Source organism: Elephas maximus, chromosome 22, assembly GCF_024166365.1.
Source record: "Elephas maximus indicus isolate mEleMax1 chromosome 22, mEleMax1 primary haplotype, whole genome shotgun sequence".
Lineage (NCBI taxonomy): Eukaryota > Metazoa > Chordata > Mammalia > Proboscidea > Elephantidae > Elephas > Elephas maximus.
Window position 1 is genome coordinate 47,695,720 of NC_064840.1, and position 15,083 is coordinate 47,710,802.

A 15,083-nucleotide genomic window follows, 5' to 3' on the forward strand; every position below is an offset into this window, starting at 1 on the left:
ACTTACATTGCTACCCCGCTTTTTAACTAAATGAGGAAACTTTTGAGGAAGCTGGCCAGAGTTAATCAATCAATCAATCAATCAACAAGTTTCTAATGAGTCTAGCCACTGAGGGATGGTAAGATTCATATAGCGCTTTGTGGTTTCCAACACACTTTCATGTATATTATTTGTTTTTTATAGTAACCAAAGTGGTTACTGTACCAGTTGCCATGAGTTGATTCTCACTCCTGAGGACCCCATGTGTGTCGGAGTAGAACCGTGCTCCGTAGATGAGCTGATTTTCCAACGGCTGGTCTTTTAGAAGTAGACCACCAGACCCTTTTTCTAAGACACCTCTGAGTGAGGTTATTATAAAACCGGTTGCCATTGAGTCGATTCCAGCTCCTAATGACCCTATAGGACAGAGCAGAACTGCCCCCACAGGGTTTTCAGGGCTGTTATCTTTATGGAAGATGACTGCCACATCTTTCTCCTGAGGACCAACTGCTGGGTTTGAGCTGTGAACTTTTGGTTAGCAGCTGAGTGTTTAACCACTGTGCCACCAGGGCTCCTTGAGGTCATTATAGGCAGATATTATTATTGTGGCTCACAGTGCTTCAGTGACTTCTCTAGAGTCATAGAGATATTAATTACCTCTAATCCAGATCTTCCAGAATTGTCTTTTTTCTACACTACTTGAGACAGTGCAAGTCAGTATAAGATTAAGTACCAAATGAATGATACAGTCAATAACTGTATATAACATGATTCTGGGTAAACCTTGAAAATGTCATCTGAATAAAACCAGAGACTCTTGTGTCCCTGTCTCAGCAGGGAGTCACACTCAAACAACTCAGTAGCCAGAAGTAATTGGAAGTAATCCTAGTTTTTCTATTCGTCTTTTAAAGAACATTAGAGTAATTAAAGGGAATTCAGTTCATAGGATTTTGCACCATTATATTGTTCTCCACCTCATGAAGCTACCATGAAGCCTATAGCACCACTCCTTACTTTGTATTCTTTTTCCCAATCCTCTGCCTCTCACTTTTTCCCTTCCTTTCCCTGCCCCCCTCTCATGGGTAAGTCTTAGCCCTTTCTAACACAATTCTACCATTACCCCTTTCCCCAGTGGTAATCTGGGTCTGAATAAGGCCTGCAAGCTTAGTGGTTAGGGATAAAGAAGCTGTGAAGGCTCACCCAGGACCAATATTGTTTTCTTCACAATATTCTGAGGAGGGATCCATTGATGACTAAAGGATGACCTTGTGCGTGACATTTGTGATTTTTAGAACTTAAAAGATTTGAAAAACAGGAAAGGAAAAAGCTCCCAATAGAAAGGAATGAAGGAACAAAGTGAATAAACACATAAAATAGTGAAGTTCTGTGCCTTAAAAACAGAAGATGAAAATCCTTATCGTCTGCTCTCAGTAAGCATTGTTCTAGATGCTTTAAGGCACCTTCATCACCACCACCAGTTGCGCTCAAGTCGATTCACCATAAAAAACAAACAAACCAAAAAAAACCTGTTGCCATTGAGTCAATTTCAACTTACAGTGACCCTATGGGACAGAGTAGAACAGCCCCATGGGGTTTCCAAGATCATAATCTTTACAGAAGCAGACTGCCACATCTTTCATCCAGAGTGGCTGCGTTCAAATTGCTGACCTTTTAGTTAGCAGCCGAGCACTTAACCACTGTGCCACTAGAGCACCTTTGATTCACATAGATCCTGATAAAATACTCCAAGAAAAAAAAAAAAAAACTACTCTGAGAGCCTGGCTACAGAAGAGATCCAAAAAGATCACTCACTTCTCCCCCAGGGGAGGTGGGCTAGCCAAGTGGTTAATCACACACACCCTGAAGTCAGAATGCCTGAGTTTCTATCCCATCTCTACCAACTAATAGCTATGTGGTCTTGTGCAGGTTTCTTAGCCTCTTGGCACTTCAGTTTTCCCATCTATGCAAAATATGTGTGATGGTGCTGCACAGAACTGTTCTAAGCATTTAAATGGATTAATACAAATAGATCACTGGTCAGCACTCGGTAAGCATTAGTTAGTTGTATTATTTTCAGTTGAACTCTGTCTGCAAAGTTCTCTTTGAACTTAGGATCATCATAATACTAGCAAAGAAAAGAGAATTCCAACCTGTGGAATCTTGGGGGTACCAGGAAGCTGGCTTCTTTCCATTGGCTGTGGATGGTGCAAGAGACAGAGCTTCTGGCAGCTCGTGGAGGTATTGGGGTCCCCAGGGGGACTAAGGGGAGTGTCAGAGCGTAAGTGGGGACGTGAGTTCCAAACTTAGATCCTTGAGGCCCTCGGGGCTCAGTGTGGGGGAGAGAGAACTCAGGCCCTCATGCAGGACAGGACCCATGAGCTGACAGCAGGGAGATGACAGCTGGGAAGATGAGGACAAGGAGCGGGTCATGCTGGTGGTGCGCCTGGGTGCTGCCTGGCTTCAGACCCTGGACGATGAGCCCTTCCAGAAAGTCAGGACAATTTGGCAGACTATCGTCAAGCTGGAGAATAAAGTCCAGGAGTTGGAGAAGCAGCAGGTTACCACCCTGGCCATGACCCTTCCCTAGGACAGTGTGGAGCAGGACCTGCAGAACCTGCGTGAGGAAATCAAACACCTGGGAAGGGAAATCTGCACTCAGCCGAAGGCCAGAGCCCCAAAAAGAGGAAGCTGATGAGAATTATAGCTCAGTCAACGCAAGGATGAGAAAAACCTAGCATGGGGTCCTGTCTCAGCAATTTGTGGAGGTCGTCAACAAGTGCAACTAATGCAGTGTGAATACCGGGAGAAGAATGTGGAGTGGATTCGGAGGCAGCTGAAGATATCCGGTGCTGGGACGGTGTCTGAGGAGTAGCTGGGACAGTTGCTGGCTAGTGGGGAGTGTGAGGTGTTCATGTCCAATATACTGAAGGACATACAGGTGACTGGGCAGGCCCTAAATGAGACTTAGGCTGGCAAAACAAGATCCAGCAGCTTGAATACAGTATCTGTGAGCTTCATGAGATCACTCTTCTGGCTATGCAGGGGAGATGATGAACCCGACTGAGAAGAACATCTTGAGCTCAGTGGACTACATGGAACGTGAGCCAGAGCACGTCAGGTTGGCCCTGGAGAAGCAGAAAAAGGCATGGATGAAGAAAATCTTGATTGCCATCTGCGTGTCCATTACTGTCCTTATCCTGTCTGTCATCATTGGCATCACCATAGCAGTTGGATAGCGTCACACATTCCACACTGGGAGTATTAGGAACCTAGGGCCTGGTATTCTGTCCTAGCAGCTGAGGGACAGGGCAGAGCCTCCAGCCGGTCTCCCTTCCCTGCACATGCTTCTGTGAGGAGCAGATGGTTCTTCTGGGATTCGGAGCTGCCCATTCATGGGGTCCTCCCCACTTAGGCCACAATGCCTGGGGAGGACCTGCAGTATCCTCTTCGACTGGGACATGTGGCTTTGGAAGAAATTTTAAAAACTGATCTGGAGGAAAAAAAAATGTATATATATATATGTGTGTGTGTATATATAGTACTCAACAACAACAACAAAAAACCTAGTGCCGTAGAGTCGCTAATATTATGTATTATATATATAGTAATTATATATATAATATATAATACTAGCAACTGCAATTTATTGAGTGTTGACATGGAGTCACTTCTGTACATTGGCACTTAATACACAAGCGTTTCTTTAGTTCTGTGAGCACTCCGCATAGTATGGGCCTCTCCGTTGCAGGTTCATCTTGGAAATAGGGAATATTTCCTAGTCTGTTTGTAGTTGGGCCAAGCCTAGGCCACTTCCTGGTGGAAAAGGGAAGCTCTCCAGTTTATATCTACCCTGCATCTCCACAGTGGAATGTGTCATTGAGAACAAATGAAGGGTCTGCATCGTTTCTCTTTCTATTTTTCACAGTTAATGAGACACAGATAAAGGCTTATGCTCACAAAGATCATGTTTATAAGTGGTTCCTCTCTTGCTGTAGCATGTGGAAATTCAGCACGTACATCTCAATGCCAAACGGCCCTAAGAAAGCAGAATAAATGTCTCAGGAATCCATGCTGGCTGTGCATTTTTTTTTTCCAAGACTGAATTCAACCTAAAGAAAAACATTTATCCCTACCAGATTCTAAACCATTTCTTTTCTCTTTTAATTAGGGGAAATCCATTTCTGACAGTTTCTGAAAGTTTGGTTATAATTGTGTGAAGGGGAGGAGGTAGAGAAGGAGATAAGCCTTGTTCTTTGATATTGTTGGCATGATTGCTTGTATTTCGATCTTTATAGAATGGAATAAATATATTCTGGGCTGATCCTGAGGCAATGTAGGCCAGGTTTTATTCCTGACAAGGTTTTCTTATTAGAGTTATGTAACCCCTCTGGAAAAATAGGGAATGTCTCAAAGAAGAAAAAACAAAACTTGACACACTTTAATTATAGCTATACGGTAATAATAATATTGTTGTTATTAGGTATCATCGAGCTGATTCTGAGATGACACAGAACTACCCCACAGGGTTTTCTAGGCTGTAATCCTTATGGGTGGCGCCCTGGTGGCACAATTGTAAAGCACTTGGCTGCTAACCAAAGGGTTGGCAGTTTGAACCCAAGAGCAGATTTATGGGAGAAAAGATCTGGCAATCTGCTCCCGTAAAGATTACAGCCTACTCTGTCCCATAGGATCTTAATGAGTTGGAACCCACTTAATGGCACACAGCAATAACAGTCTTTTCAGGAGCACATTACAGGTCTTTTTCATGACGAGCTGCTGGATGGGTTTGAACGGTCAACCTTTCAGTTAGCAGTCTAGTGCGTAATGTTGGGCCACCCGGGCTCCTCATAATAATAATAATATAATGTAAATTAACTCTGTTTAAGAGTTAAGTTCCAGTTGAGTACATTTCAGTCTGATACGTAAAAACAACTGTTGTGAGGCCACCGCGACAGTAGCCATAGCTGTTCTCCACCTCTTCCTTCCCTGCACCCTTATCCAGGTTCTAACATTCAGAAGGAAGGTCCCCATGAAGTTCATTGTGCACCATGAACAGGACAATTTACCCAGGAGTTGTCTACTCAGGCATTTGGTATTGTTAGGTCTTTTGTGTCTTCAAGTTTCTGTAATGATGGGAGTTCTCTCTAGAGTAGAAATTTCCAGTTGGTCCTAAAACTCTCTTTAGTTTCCTGGCTCCTGGGATGTCTAAATCCTCTTACAGATCAAGCGACTTCCTTCTTTACCACCACGGAGTTAGTCAAATCAGATGGAGAGCCTCTGTGCAAACCTTCAGGTGCTATTTGGTGAATGCAGGTTGCTTCAAAGTAGATGAACTTTCTAATGTTAGTCCCAAGTTTTGCTAAGAAATAATAAACTGTTGCTTGGGTTAAATAGTGATAAAGTCTCTTAGGAAATAGTCTGGAAAGATGGAGAGGAACTCTGCCTTGTGAGTTGAACATCAATCATTATACCTCAACTTTCACAAGGTGGAATATATATATTTTTCTCTAGGTATCACATTTTCTGGTTCAGAGTGTTCCATACTGAGGGTTTTCATTTAGTCGGAAAATCTGCATTGGAGTTCATTATTTCCTACCATTGAGGTGTTGAGGCCCATCTTAATTCATACCTCCTCCATGGAGTCCTCCTTGATGACTCTTGTTTATAATGATATCGCCCTCTTTAAAGCCCATAGAATTCATTCATTTATCAACAGATATTTATTGACTGTTTACAATGTGCCAGACATTGTCCTAAAATCTAGAGATCAAGTGATAAAAATGGTAGAAAAGGCCATTGCTCTCATGAAGCTTTCATTCTAATGGGGCAAAGAGATAGGAGTTGAATAAACAAATAATGTCAGAGTGTGACAAGGGCTATGAACAAAGAATACGCATTACTTATATCACTCATTAGATAATTACATTTTGCCTGGTAGCATCTCTTTTGTTGTAGTTTTGGGATGTTATCTCTTATATAAGTCATTTGTTCACCACATACTGAGATTCAGTGTCGTGGTTGAGAGTGACAGTGTGCTCTTTGTGATACAATAACCTAGGTTCAAATATCAGCTCTGCCACTTACTAGCCAGGTGGTGTTAGGCAGGTTACTCATCTCCATCTACTTAATTTTTCTCATCTGTAAAATGGGGGTAATAATATGACCTAGCAGAAATGGCTGTTGAAAGCATTCAATAGGCTTTACATTTAAAGTGCTTAGATCAGTACCTGGCATATGGCTTGGATTGTGTTACTACTCTTCAGCACCTGTGCCAGGCACTGGAGGAATCACTGTGAACAAGCAGGCATGGCTCCTGCCCTCAGAGTTTATAGTTGCATTCTGTTAGAGCCATGTTGATGACTTTTTCCACTTATTCCAGACCCTCCTTAAGACAGGAGCCAAATATTACACTTCTTTATATGCCCTCAGGAAACCCTGGTGGTGTAGTGGTTAAGTGCTACAGCTGCTAACCAAGAGGTTGGCAGTTCAAATCTGCCAAGTGCTCCTTGGAAACTCTATGGGGCAGTTCTACTCTGTCCTGTAGGGTCGCTATGAGTCGGAATTGACTCCACAGTGCTGGGTTTGGTTTGGTATATGCCCTCGTGGTCCCTAACATGGTTCTAAGCTGTGGTATCCTCACTTGTAAAAGGAGAGAGCTGGACTTGTGTTTCTAAGGAATACCATCATGTTCCCCCAGCCCAGTACAAAACAGCTCAACCATTCCATCATTTAAGAGTTCTGACTTCCTGGTAATGGGAGGAGTAAATGGGCATCACGAAGAGTGGGACCAATGCAGATTCCCTGACTAAGCAAAAACCCTCAATATGGAACTTTCTGAACAAGAGAAGGTGATTCCTAAAGGAAAAAAATATTTTTCACTTTCTGAAATCGAGGCATAAGACTGATGTTCAACTCACAGAGGCATGAGTTTCTCTCCGTCTTTCCAGCTATTCCTAAGAGACTTTATCACCATGAATGCGAGCAATAATTTAGTGTTTCTTACCAAGACTTGGGAAGAACATTAGAAAGACAGGAGTTAACACGAGGTGGGGGTGGGAGGAGAGACTTCATAGGGCTGAAATGAGGTTTCCTAAATTGCTTCTTTTTGCAGTGGGTTCTGTGGTGGGCGACACCAGCCTGCCTTTGTTTCAGTCCCAACAACTGCCCAGAAACCCTCAACTTATCAATCAGGCGATCGTATGGAGAGGACAAAAAGATCCTGGTCACATAAAGCAGTCGTAGCCCATTGGCCCACTTGAGACATGGGGCCCTCACCTAGTGGTCCTGCCTCACAGGAGGACTGAGAGCTTTTTTAACCCCTATGAGCTGCTTGTGTGTTTGAGTCAAGACTCCTTAGAACACGTTTTGGGGTTGGGAGGTTGAAGGATAGTTTGCAGCACCACACACACGGACACACTCACACACACACACAGAGCAGAGGAGAGTAGAGTGTGCCATGAAATAGGAGGGGAACTTCCAAAGGATAGGCTGATACCTGCATGTATCAGTTAAACTTCAGGAATATTTATAATCATAATCTGTGAATTTCCAAACCAAAGTACAGGGATAGTCACATTTGACCTTCAAACTGTATTTCCCACACAGGCTAGATGACCTTTGCAAAAAAAAGAAAATGGAAACCCTGGTGGCATAGCGGTTAAGAGTTTGGCTGCTAACCAACAGGTCAGCAGTTTGAATCTACCAGGCACTCCTTGGAAACCCTGTGGAGCAGTTCTACTCTGTCCTGTAGAGTTGCTATGAGTCGGAATCAACTCAACAGCAATGGGTTTGGTTTTGGTTTATATATATATATATATATATGTTTTTTTTTAATCATGGAAATGAAAAGCTGAGTACTTTGTCCCTTGCCCCAGATCAGCTATGAAGGGATTTGGGGCCGCACAATCCATTGTGACTCAGAGGCAGCTGCTCTGACCCGAAGCTCACACAGACCGCCAAAGGAGATGATCCAGAGGCTTGGTTGCCCAGTGATGAGGCCCTTAAGAGCTATTCCGTGTTTCTGGCAGTTCATACACACACGTACACACTCTCTCTCTCTCTCTTCAAAAAACAGCTGACAAAGTGTATTCACAAGGACTGCCTGAAATGATGTAATGGTGGGTTGGGGGTTAGGGGGTGGACTTGGGAATTTGAGAAATGGAAGGCTGACAAATGATAAAGGCCATAGGGCCCCCTTCCACAAAGTTCCAAATGCTCTGCCAGTACTTTCTCATATGTCTGCACCGTACACTGTGAAGTACCCAAAGTTAGTCGTGGAGCCCAAGACCCCCCAACGACGAATTTGCCTGTTTCCAGCCTCACAAGCCATTCTGATGACCTTCCTTGGCTCATTTTGTAAACCACTGTCTTTTTTTTTTTTAATGACCAGTTAATTAATAGAGCCTGAAAGAAATTCTGAAATTCATAGGCTTTTAGAGGTAAATGTTGTTATAAATATAACTTTATAAAATTACGAAAGTTACAAGGGGAGAAGGTATGTCAGAATGGAGGAGAAAAAAAAGGTGGGGAGGGCTTTTTAGGCCAGGAGAAATATTTTTGGGGGCTAAGGTGAGAATACTACCCACCCTCGGAGCTCCAAGGCTCCATTCAGTCCTGTAATTGCAACAATAGGGAAATGACCAGCATTACAAGGCTGCTGAGGAGCTGTGAAAACAGGTCTGCTTTTTGAAACCACTGTTAAGATTGTCCCCCAAGTCTAAAACAGGTGTTTCTAAGGCACCCTAAAAACAGACCTGGCCTTATCCCCATATTAAGAACCAGTTCCTTATTTTCTGAGTGTCTAGTGGGTTTCCTAGCACCCACTATGCCGTTGTAGTTAACATAAGCACTTAAGGGTGACCTTGCTGATCTGATATTGAGCATGCGTGTTAAAGACATACAATAGCTGTACTATAATATCCTGTGCCAAACCATATACTGCAAGAATCAAAATCCAGGCTTAGACATCTGATTATCGAATCACAGAACTTCAGGATTAGTCATGCTAATGAAAGCCATTTGGCCCTGTTTTCTCTGTGAACAAAGCTATCTGTGTTGGTTCATTTACTCTTGCATATATCTGGCAATTATTGATATTAAATTGATTTAGTGTTTCAAAAGATGCTTCAAACACCAAACACAAAACTGCCAGTTTATTTTACAGCTGAATACAGAACATGAATTCCTTCCTGATGCAATCAGCTTTTAGTTTAACCCCTGAAGTGTAAGCATTGATCCCTTCTTAACTTTGCTAGTTAATTATGACCAATCGTGGCCTCCTTCTATGTAATTTTTTCTCTGGAAATAAATGGAACCCTTTGGGTGGCGTATCACCTGTGTGAGCTCACGAAGGTATCATTTTTACTGAGTAGAAAGACAATTTGCTAAATGTGTCATGGTTACTTACCAGAAGGCTGATTCTATGGTAGGAACATTAACAATATCTGCTGTTTCACAAGAAAGTTCTAAAAGGTGTTTCAAGTTGTTTCCCAAAGCACCTAAGTAATTCTCCCAGCATCTCTCAGAGGTATTACCCAATTTTACAGGGAAGATATGTGCAGGAACGTGTATGAGGGGTGAAAGTAGGCAAGTGAAACACAGGTGAAAATATTGTCAGTAATAGAGTCCATAATTGAACATAATCTCCTTACTCTTAAGTTTTATCCTCTAGGTCACACTGCCTCCTACATTACATTATCGGTATTAACATAAGCTTGGGAGATTAATTTTATAGATCACATGAAAAGTAGATGACATTTATCTTCACTTTTCAATGAGTCACCTCATTAGGAGAAGGGTAAACATTCAGCCCAGGTTAAAATAGTTGAGCTAAGAGCAAAATTAGTTCACGTACTGCTTTGTAACTTGTTTCTTACTGTTGTTATTTTTTCATTGTGGTGAAAATATACACAAAAAAATATTCACCAATTCTATAATTTCTACATGTATAATTCGGTGCCATTGATTACATTCTCCATGGTCTTCAATCATTAGGTAACTTGTTTTTAACAAATTTGTAATACAAAAATCAGTCTTTGAAAAAGTCTTTGTCAGTATAATCTTAGCCTCAAGATAGGATATATTCCTAACAAAATAATAAACTGAAAGGTTGGTACAAACTGTGAACGACTATGACCCAAACTTTGCTGGGTCAGTCAGTTGAATTATATTACACCTTGGCTAACAAAAAGTGGAGATGGAAACAGGTTCTAATCAAAGTTTAGAACCTGTATTATCAAAACAACTTATAATAGGCACATTACTGGAAGTGGTGAAATCTCCTTTATTTATTTATTAAAAAAGTATTTTAGACATGGAATAAATGCCTAGCTGTTTGTTCGGCATGATTTTGTTGTGATCACCTCAGCAAGCTGGGAAATGGTGACAAAAATGGGCATGATTTTTTAGGTTCTATGACATTTCAGGAAACCTTGGTGGTATAATGGTTAAGCACAACTGCTGCTAACCAAAGGGTGGGCACTTCGAAACCGCCAGGCGCTCCTTGGAAACTCTAGGGGGCAGTTCTACTCTGTCCTATAGGGTCGCTATGTGTCGGAATTGACTCAACAGCACAGGGTTTGGTTTTTTGGATATCACATTTCAAGGGGGCTGCTACTAGGAGGAATGATGGAATTGTAGCTTCAATTCAGGTCAAGTGAACCACCAATAAATTCTGACTCATAGGTGAGACAAGACGACTTCCTTGTTGTGGTATTGGGCCATTTCTGGGGAAAGTGATCCTGCTAATGGGTTTGCCAGGGAGAACCTGGCAGTAGATCTTTGTTGTCCAAGTCAGCGGAGAACACCCGGTTGCACAGAGCGGCCTTCTCCCAGCGTGGCCGTGTTGACTTCTTTGTGTATCTTCCCGAGGGAGTTGTGGCCATCTCTTTCCCATGCTTCTGGAACCAGTCCTGCTGCTAGCTTGAGTCCTGGCCTGGCAGCAACCTGAGAAGGCAGAACGGGTTCTGTGAACTCTGAGTGACAGGCCGAGAAGTTTTACTTCCAGGTCAGCTGCTGACTCCCTTGGGGAAGTACTTTTTTGTTTTTTAATGGCTGTGTGCCATTATCCCTTGGACAGACAGAAACCACTAAACCCAATTATAAACTCCTGAGCCAGGAAGGCTTATGAAGGTAAAACCTAGTCTCTGGCTTTTGTGGATTATTGGATACTGAGTTTATCAATTATCTAGGCCTTTTTTCCAATGATGCTAAGATTTTAGTTATTTATTTAATTTTTTGTACCATTCCAAAAATAATTTGTGATGGTTCATTTTGACTTATCAGCATTTCTTTCAAAGACATATAGGAGAGTAAGAAAATCCGTGGCACTGAAAACCGCAACTGAGTTTTTGAAATTAGATGTGACTTTTACATATTTTGTGCTACCTTGTTTCTTGTGTCAAAAAAAATACATATGTAAGTGTTGACTCAATAATAATAATACCTATTCTGGCAAAGGAAATAGGTGGTTGAACTATTTTAAGGTTTCGGATCTTCATAGATATCTCATGGCCCCATATTCTTTTTCTCAAGAAAGATTTTCTTCATTTGGGTCAACCTGCTTATATGGCCTCAAGTGAATATACTGTGTACATATGTACATATTCTACTACACTGAGCTTTGAGATTGGATCGCATTCAATGAAGGTCAGGAGTAAGTACCTAAAATGAACTCTGTTAGAAGTGGCCTGGACTTAAAAAACATTGTATAACATAAAACCAGGTTTTAAAAAAAAAAAGTTTTCATCAGTTTGGAAGTTATTTGGAAAGCTGGAGTTTGGGCTAGGCTCAGTCAAGGGCATTTGAAACCTTAAAATGAACTCAGGATCTTGTTTTAAGCAAACTGGAGCTAATTTATGGAAGTCACATGAATCTGCCCTGTTCACATTCAGACTTTCTTTGAACCCGATGAGAAATCTCAGTAACTGAAATGGGGTGGAAGATTTCATGCCTAGCCTACCTTTTTGAAATAAAATGGCTAAGTCTCACCTTTCTGTAGTAATTTAGCATATCTCTGAGCAACGATACGGGTTGGTATGGAAGAGAAAGATTAGAAATTGAAGGGGCCCAGATGAAGTGCCCAGGGACTGCTTCAGTTCCCAGTGGACAGTGCTCAGGCCAGAGTGGGCTCTGGTTCCATCCCTATGACTGACCTGAGGCTTTTCAGTGCACCTCAGTTAAGAGAGTCTGGTCATCTACTCATGGGACAGGTAGAAGCTCATTTATTAGCAGTCTCTGTGAGATGACCAGAGTTAGTAGAAATGTTATCACATTACAGAGAGTGAAGAAATGTGGAAGAGGTAAAAATCTCTTTTGGCGTTTAAAAAAAGTGTGCCATTTTTGATACTAAGATTTGGAAATCTTCATAAAGTGGGTACTTTCTATAGAGTTGGAATCAACAAAGTTTGAATGAGAAAAACAATTGAAAATAATGACATGCTGGAACCTAGTGTAGGTGTAGAGGGTGGGTTGAGATTAGATTAATGTGAACATAGTCTGCTAAACTGACAATACTGGGATCTTATTACCTTATCTGAGTGCTTTTGTATCAAATTCTTGACCTGATTTTTGTCCCAGTTTCTCCTTTATATCATCTAGGATTAGTTCTTCCTTTAAGAAAAAAAAAAAAAATGTTGAAAAAACTCTAAATGAAAGCCGGCTGACTCTACTATGAGTAATAGAAGAAAATCTGTTTTGCTAAAGGAGCGACAGCATACTGAAATACCTGGTTTTATATTTTTATGTGGGTTTGGCAAATGCAGTCTGAAAGTGGCTAATATGATACCCGACCTGGTGTTAATAGCCAATGATAATTCCATATGTGCCACCTGCTACCTGTCAGGTTACACATTCTTTTTTGGCATGCAGGTTACAATACAGGGTCTTGGTGGCTAGTGTGGAGGCAAGCCGTCACATTTTTCAGATGAAATAGGACTTGGATGTAATTATCATCTTGGTTTCTTTTCTTCAGTCACTCCTTCTTCCCACTCTTCCCCCTTAACTTTCAGGTAGTGCTTAAAAGCATAACATAGCATCCTGAATTTGGGGGTTGGGGGGAGAGCGGAGAAAGGAGGGGTGGGAGGGAGAGAGAATGAATTAAAAGAACAAACTAAAAGCGCTGTTCATGCAGGAAAATCCTCTTGCCAAAATAAAATTAGAGAAATTTCTTGGAATGTGTATAGTAGAGGAAAACCTATTAGCTGAAGATGTGGATTTGTTAACTAGCTGCTTTACACGCCACAAAGTTGTTTCTCTTTCTCCTTAAAATAACTTGTCAGGAATTTCTCAAAAGCTAACTCCACGTGGATCACAATCACTTCCTCTCTACTTTCTCCCAAGAGGACATATTTTGAAACTGGCTGGGCAAAGTGGAAAAAAAATCCCCTCCCCCTCCACAAAAAAATAAACTGCACAAAAGCAAAAGGCCCTCTTGTCCACCCATGGGGCTTGAGTGGGTGTCCATTCTGGTTCTTCCCAAGTCCAAGTTCTACTCCAATATGGATGCAGAGGTGTGCAGTGCAGTACTTCATGGAAGAATGGAGGAGATCCTCCCTGTTACTCTCTAGAATGTCAGAGCGCTTAACTGTTGGGCACTTTTCTGCTTTAGAAAAACAGACCTACACACGTTCCTGACTACAGAGAAACCAGATTTCCGATTATAACCATTCAAAATGGGGCATGGGGAGTCTGAAAGCAAAGCACAATACATTAAAATGGTTTTTCTTGAAAGGTGAAGACAAGATTAAAGATTTCCATGACATTCATGTATTTTTGGAAAGAAAATAATTTTAGCCTCTTATTAGTATTATTATTCCAGCTGTTATTATGTTCCTTCTGAGTAGCTACTAAGGGCACAAAAAGCTCTCTCTCTTTTAAGCTTTTAAAAAATCGTCTTGAGTCATTTAAACTCTTCAGATGGGGATTGGTGGCAAAGGCTCTGTTCTGGCTTACAAAAACTGTCCAAATGCCTTCTGTTTCCAAACTCTCCCAGTAATAACATTACTTAGCTCAGAAAAATTGTTACAGTCTTTTCCAGGTGCTTTCAAAATATTTTTCTCACTTGAGTTAGTCCTTGCAATAGCCCATGGGGTAGCTAGCTGTCTCAGGTTTGCCATCCAGAGAGGTAGGAGAGAAGTTGTCCAAGGTAAATGCCTCACAGGGAAGCAGCAGAAGTGGTTTCTCAGATTAGCACCTCGGCATTTGTGCACAACCCAAAGGCTGGCAGTTTGAATCTACCCAGTGGTACCATGGAAGAAAGGCCTAGAAATTTGCTTCTGTAAAGATTACAGCCAGGAGAATTTTATGGAGCAGTTCTACTCTGTAACACATGGGGCCGCCATGAATGGCAGTGGGTTTTTGTTTTTAATCTCTTCCTCAGTTTTGGCCACAAGGCTTTGAGGTGCTAGTGCACTTCATAACTGTTCCCAACTCCCCATCTCACGTATGTTGTAGTAAAATATTGGCTAACTAGTAATGAGAGGGTGTATTTGGTATGGTAATGAACCTGGAAAAATTGCTACCCATTCTTCAGAAGAAGCGTCTATTGCACATAAAATCACTATAAAAAACTAAATTTGCGTGATGGAAAGCTCAGCACATTTCAAGAGTTTTCCTACTTTTGGCCTAACAATCTTTTGGCCACTGATATTATTGATGTAGCTGAGTGGAAGGGCCAAGAGGCCCTCTCTTCTCTCTAAAATTCTATTTTTCCTCTTTCTGAAGGTTTAATAATATCCCCTGCCAGAAAATGCATTTCTCACTTTGTAGGTTTTTTTCCTCAACTTGCATAATTAGTATTAAACTTTCCTTGGTCTTCCAGATTCCCTCCCTGCTTCAAAGTCTCTAACAAGCCATCTACCCATACTTTGAGAGCTCAGCTTGGTTGATTTTTTCAGGTCAAATTTAAGGCTCATGCTTGGTTGTAAAAGTATATAACTTCTCATTTTCGAGCACACAGATGCATGGGTTTCTTTGAGGCTCCACTCTTCAGCATTAAAGAGGGACTCTTCATTGTAATCATTACCGAATGGATACAGTACTAATGGAACTTAATTGTTTCCACTAGATGGATCTCGGGTGTTTTGGCAGCCAAAATGAAAATGATT

At 41.5% G+C, this 15,083-nt stretch overlaps 1 protein-coding gene and 1 pseudogene across 2 annotated transcripts in view; both read left to right on the forward strand.

The window, feature by feature from the left end:
* The window catches only part of EBF2 (EBF transcription factor 2), a 210,109-nt gene that overhangs the window by 122,193 nt on the left and 72,833 nt on the right, over positions 1–15,083 (forward strand). The window lies entirely within an intron of this gene.
* LOC126065835 (syntaxin-4-like) lies at positions 2,338–3,215 on the forward strand (annotated as a pseudogene).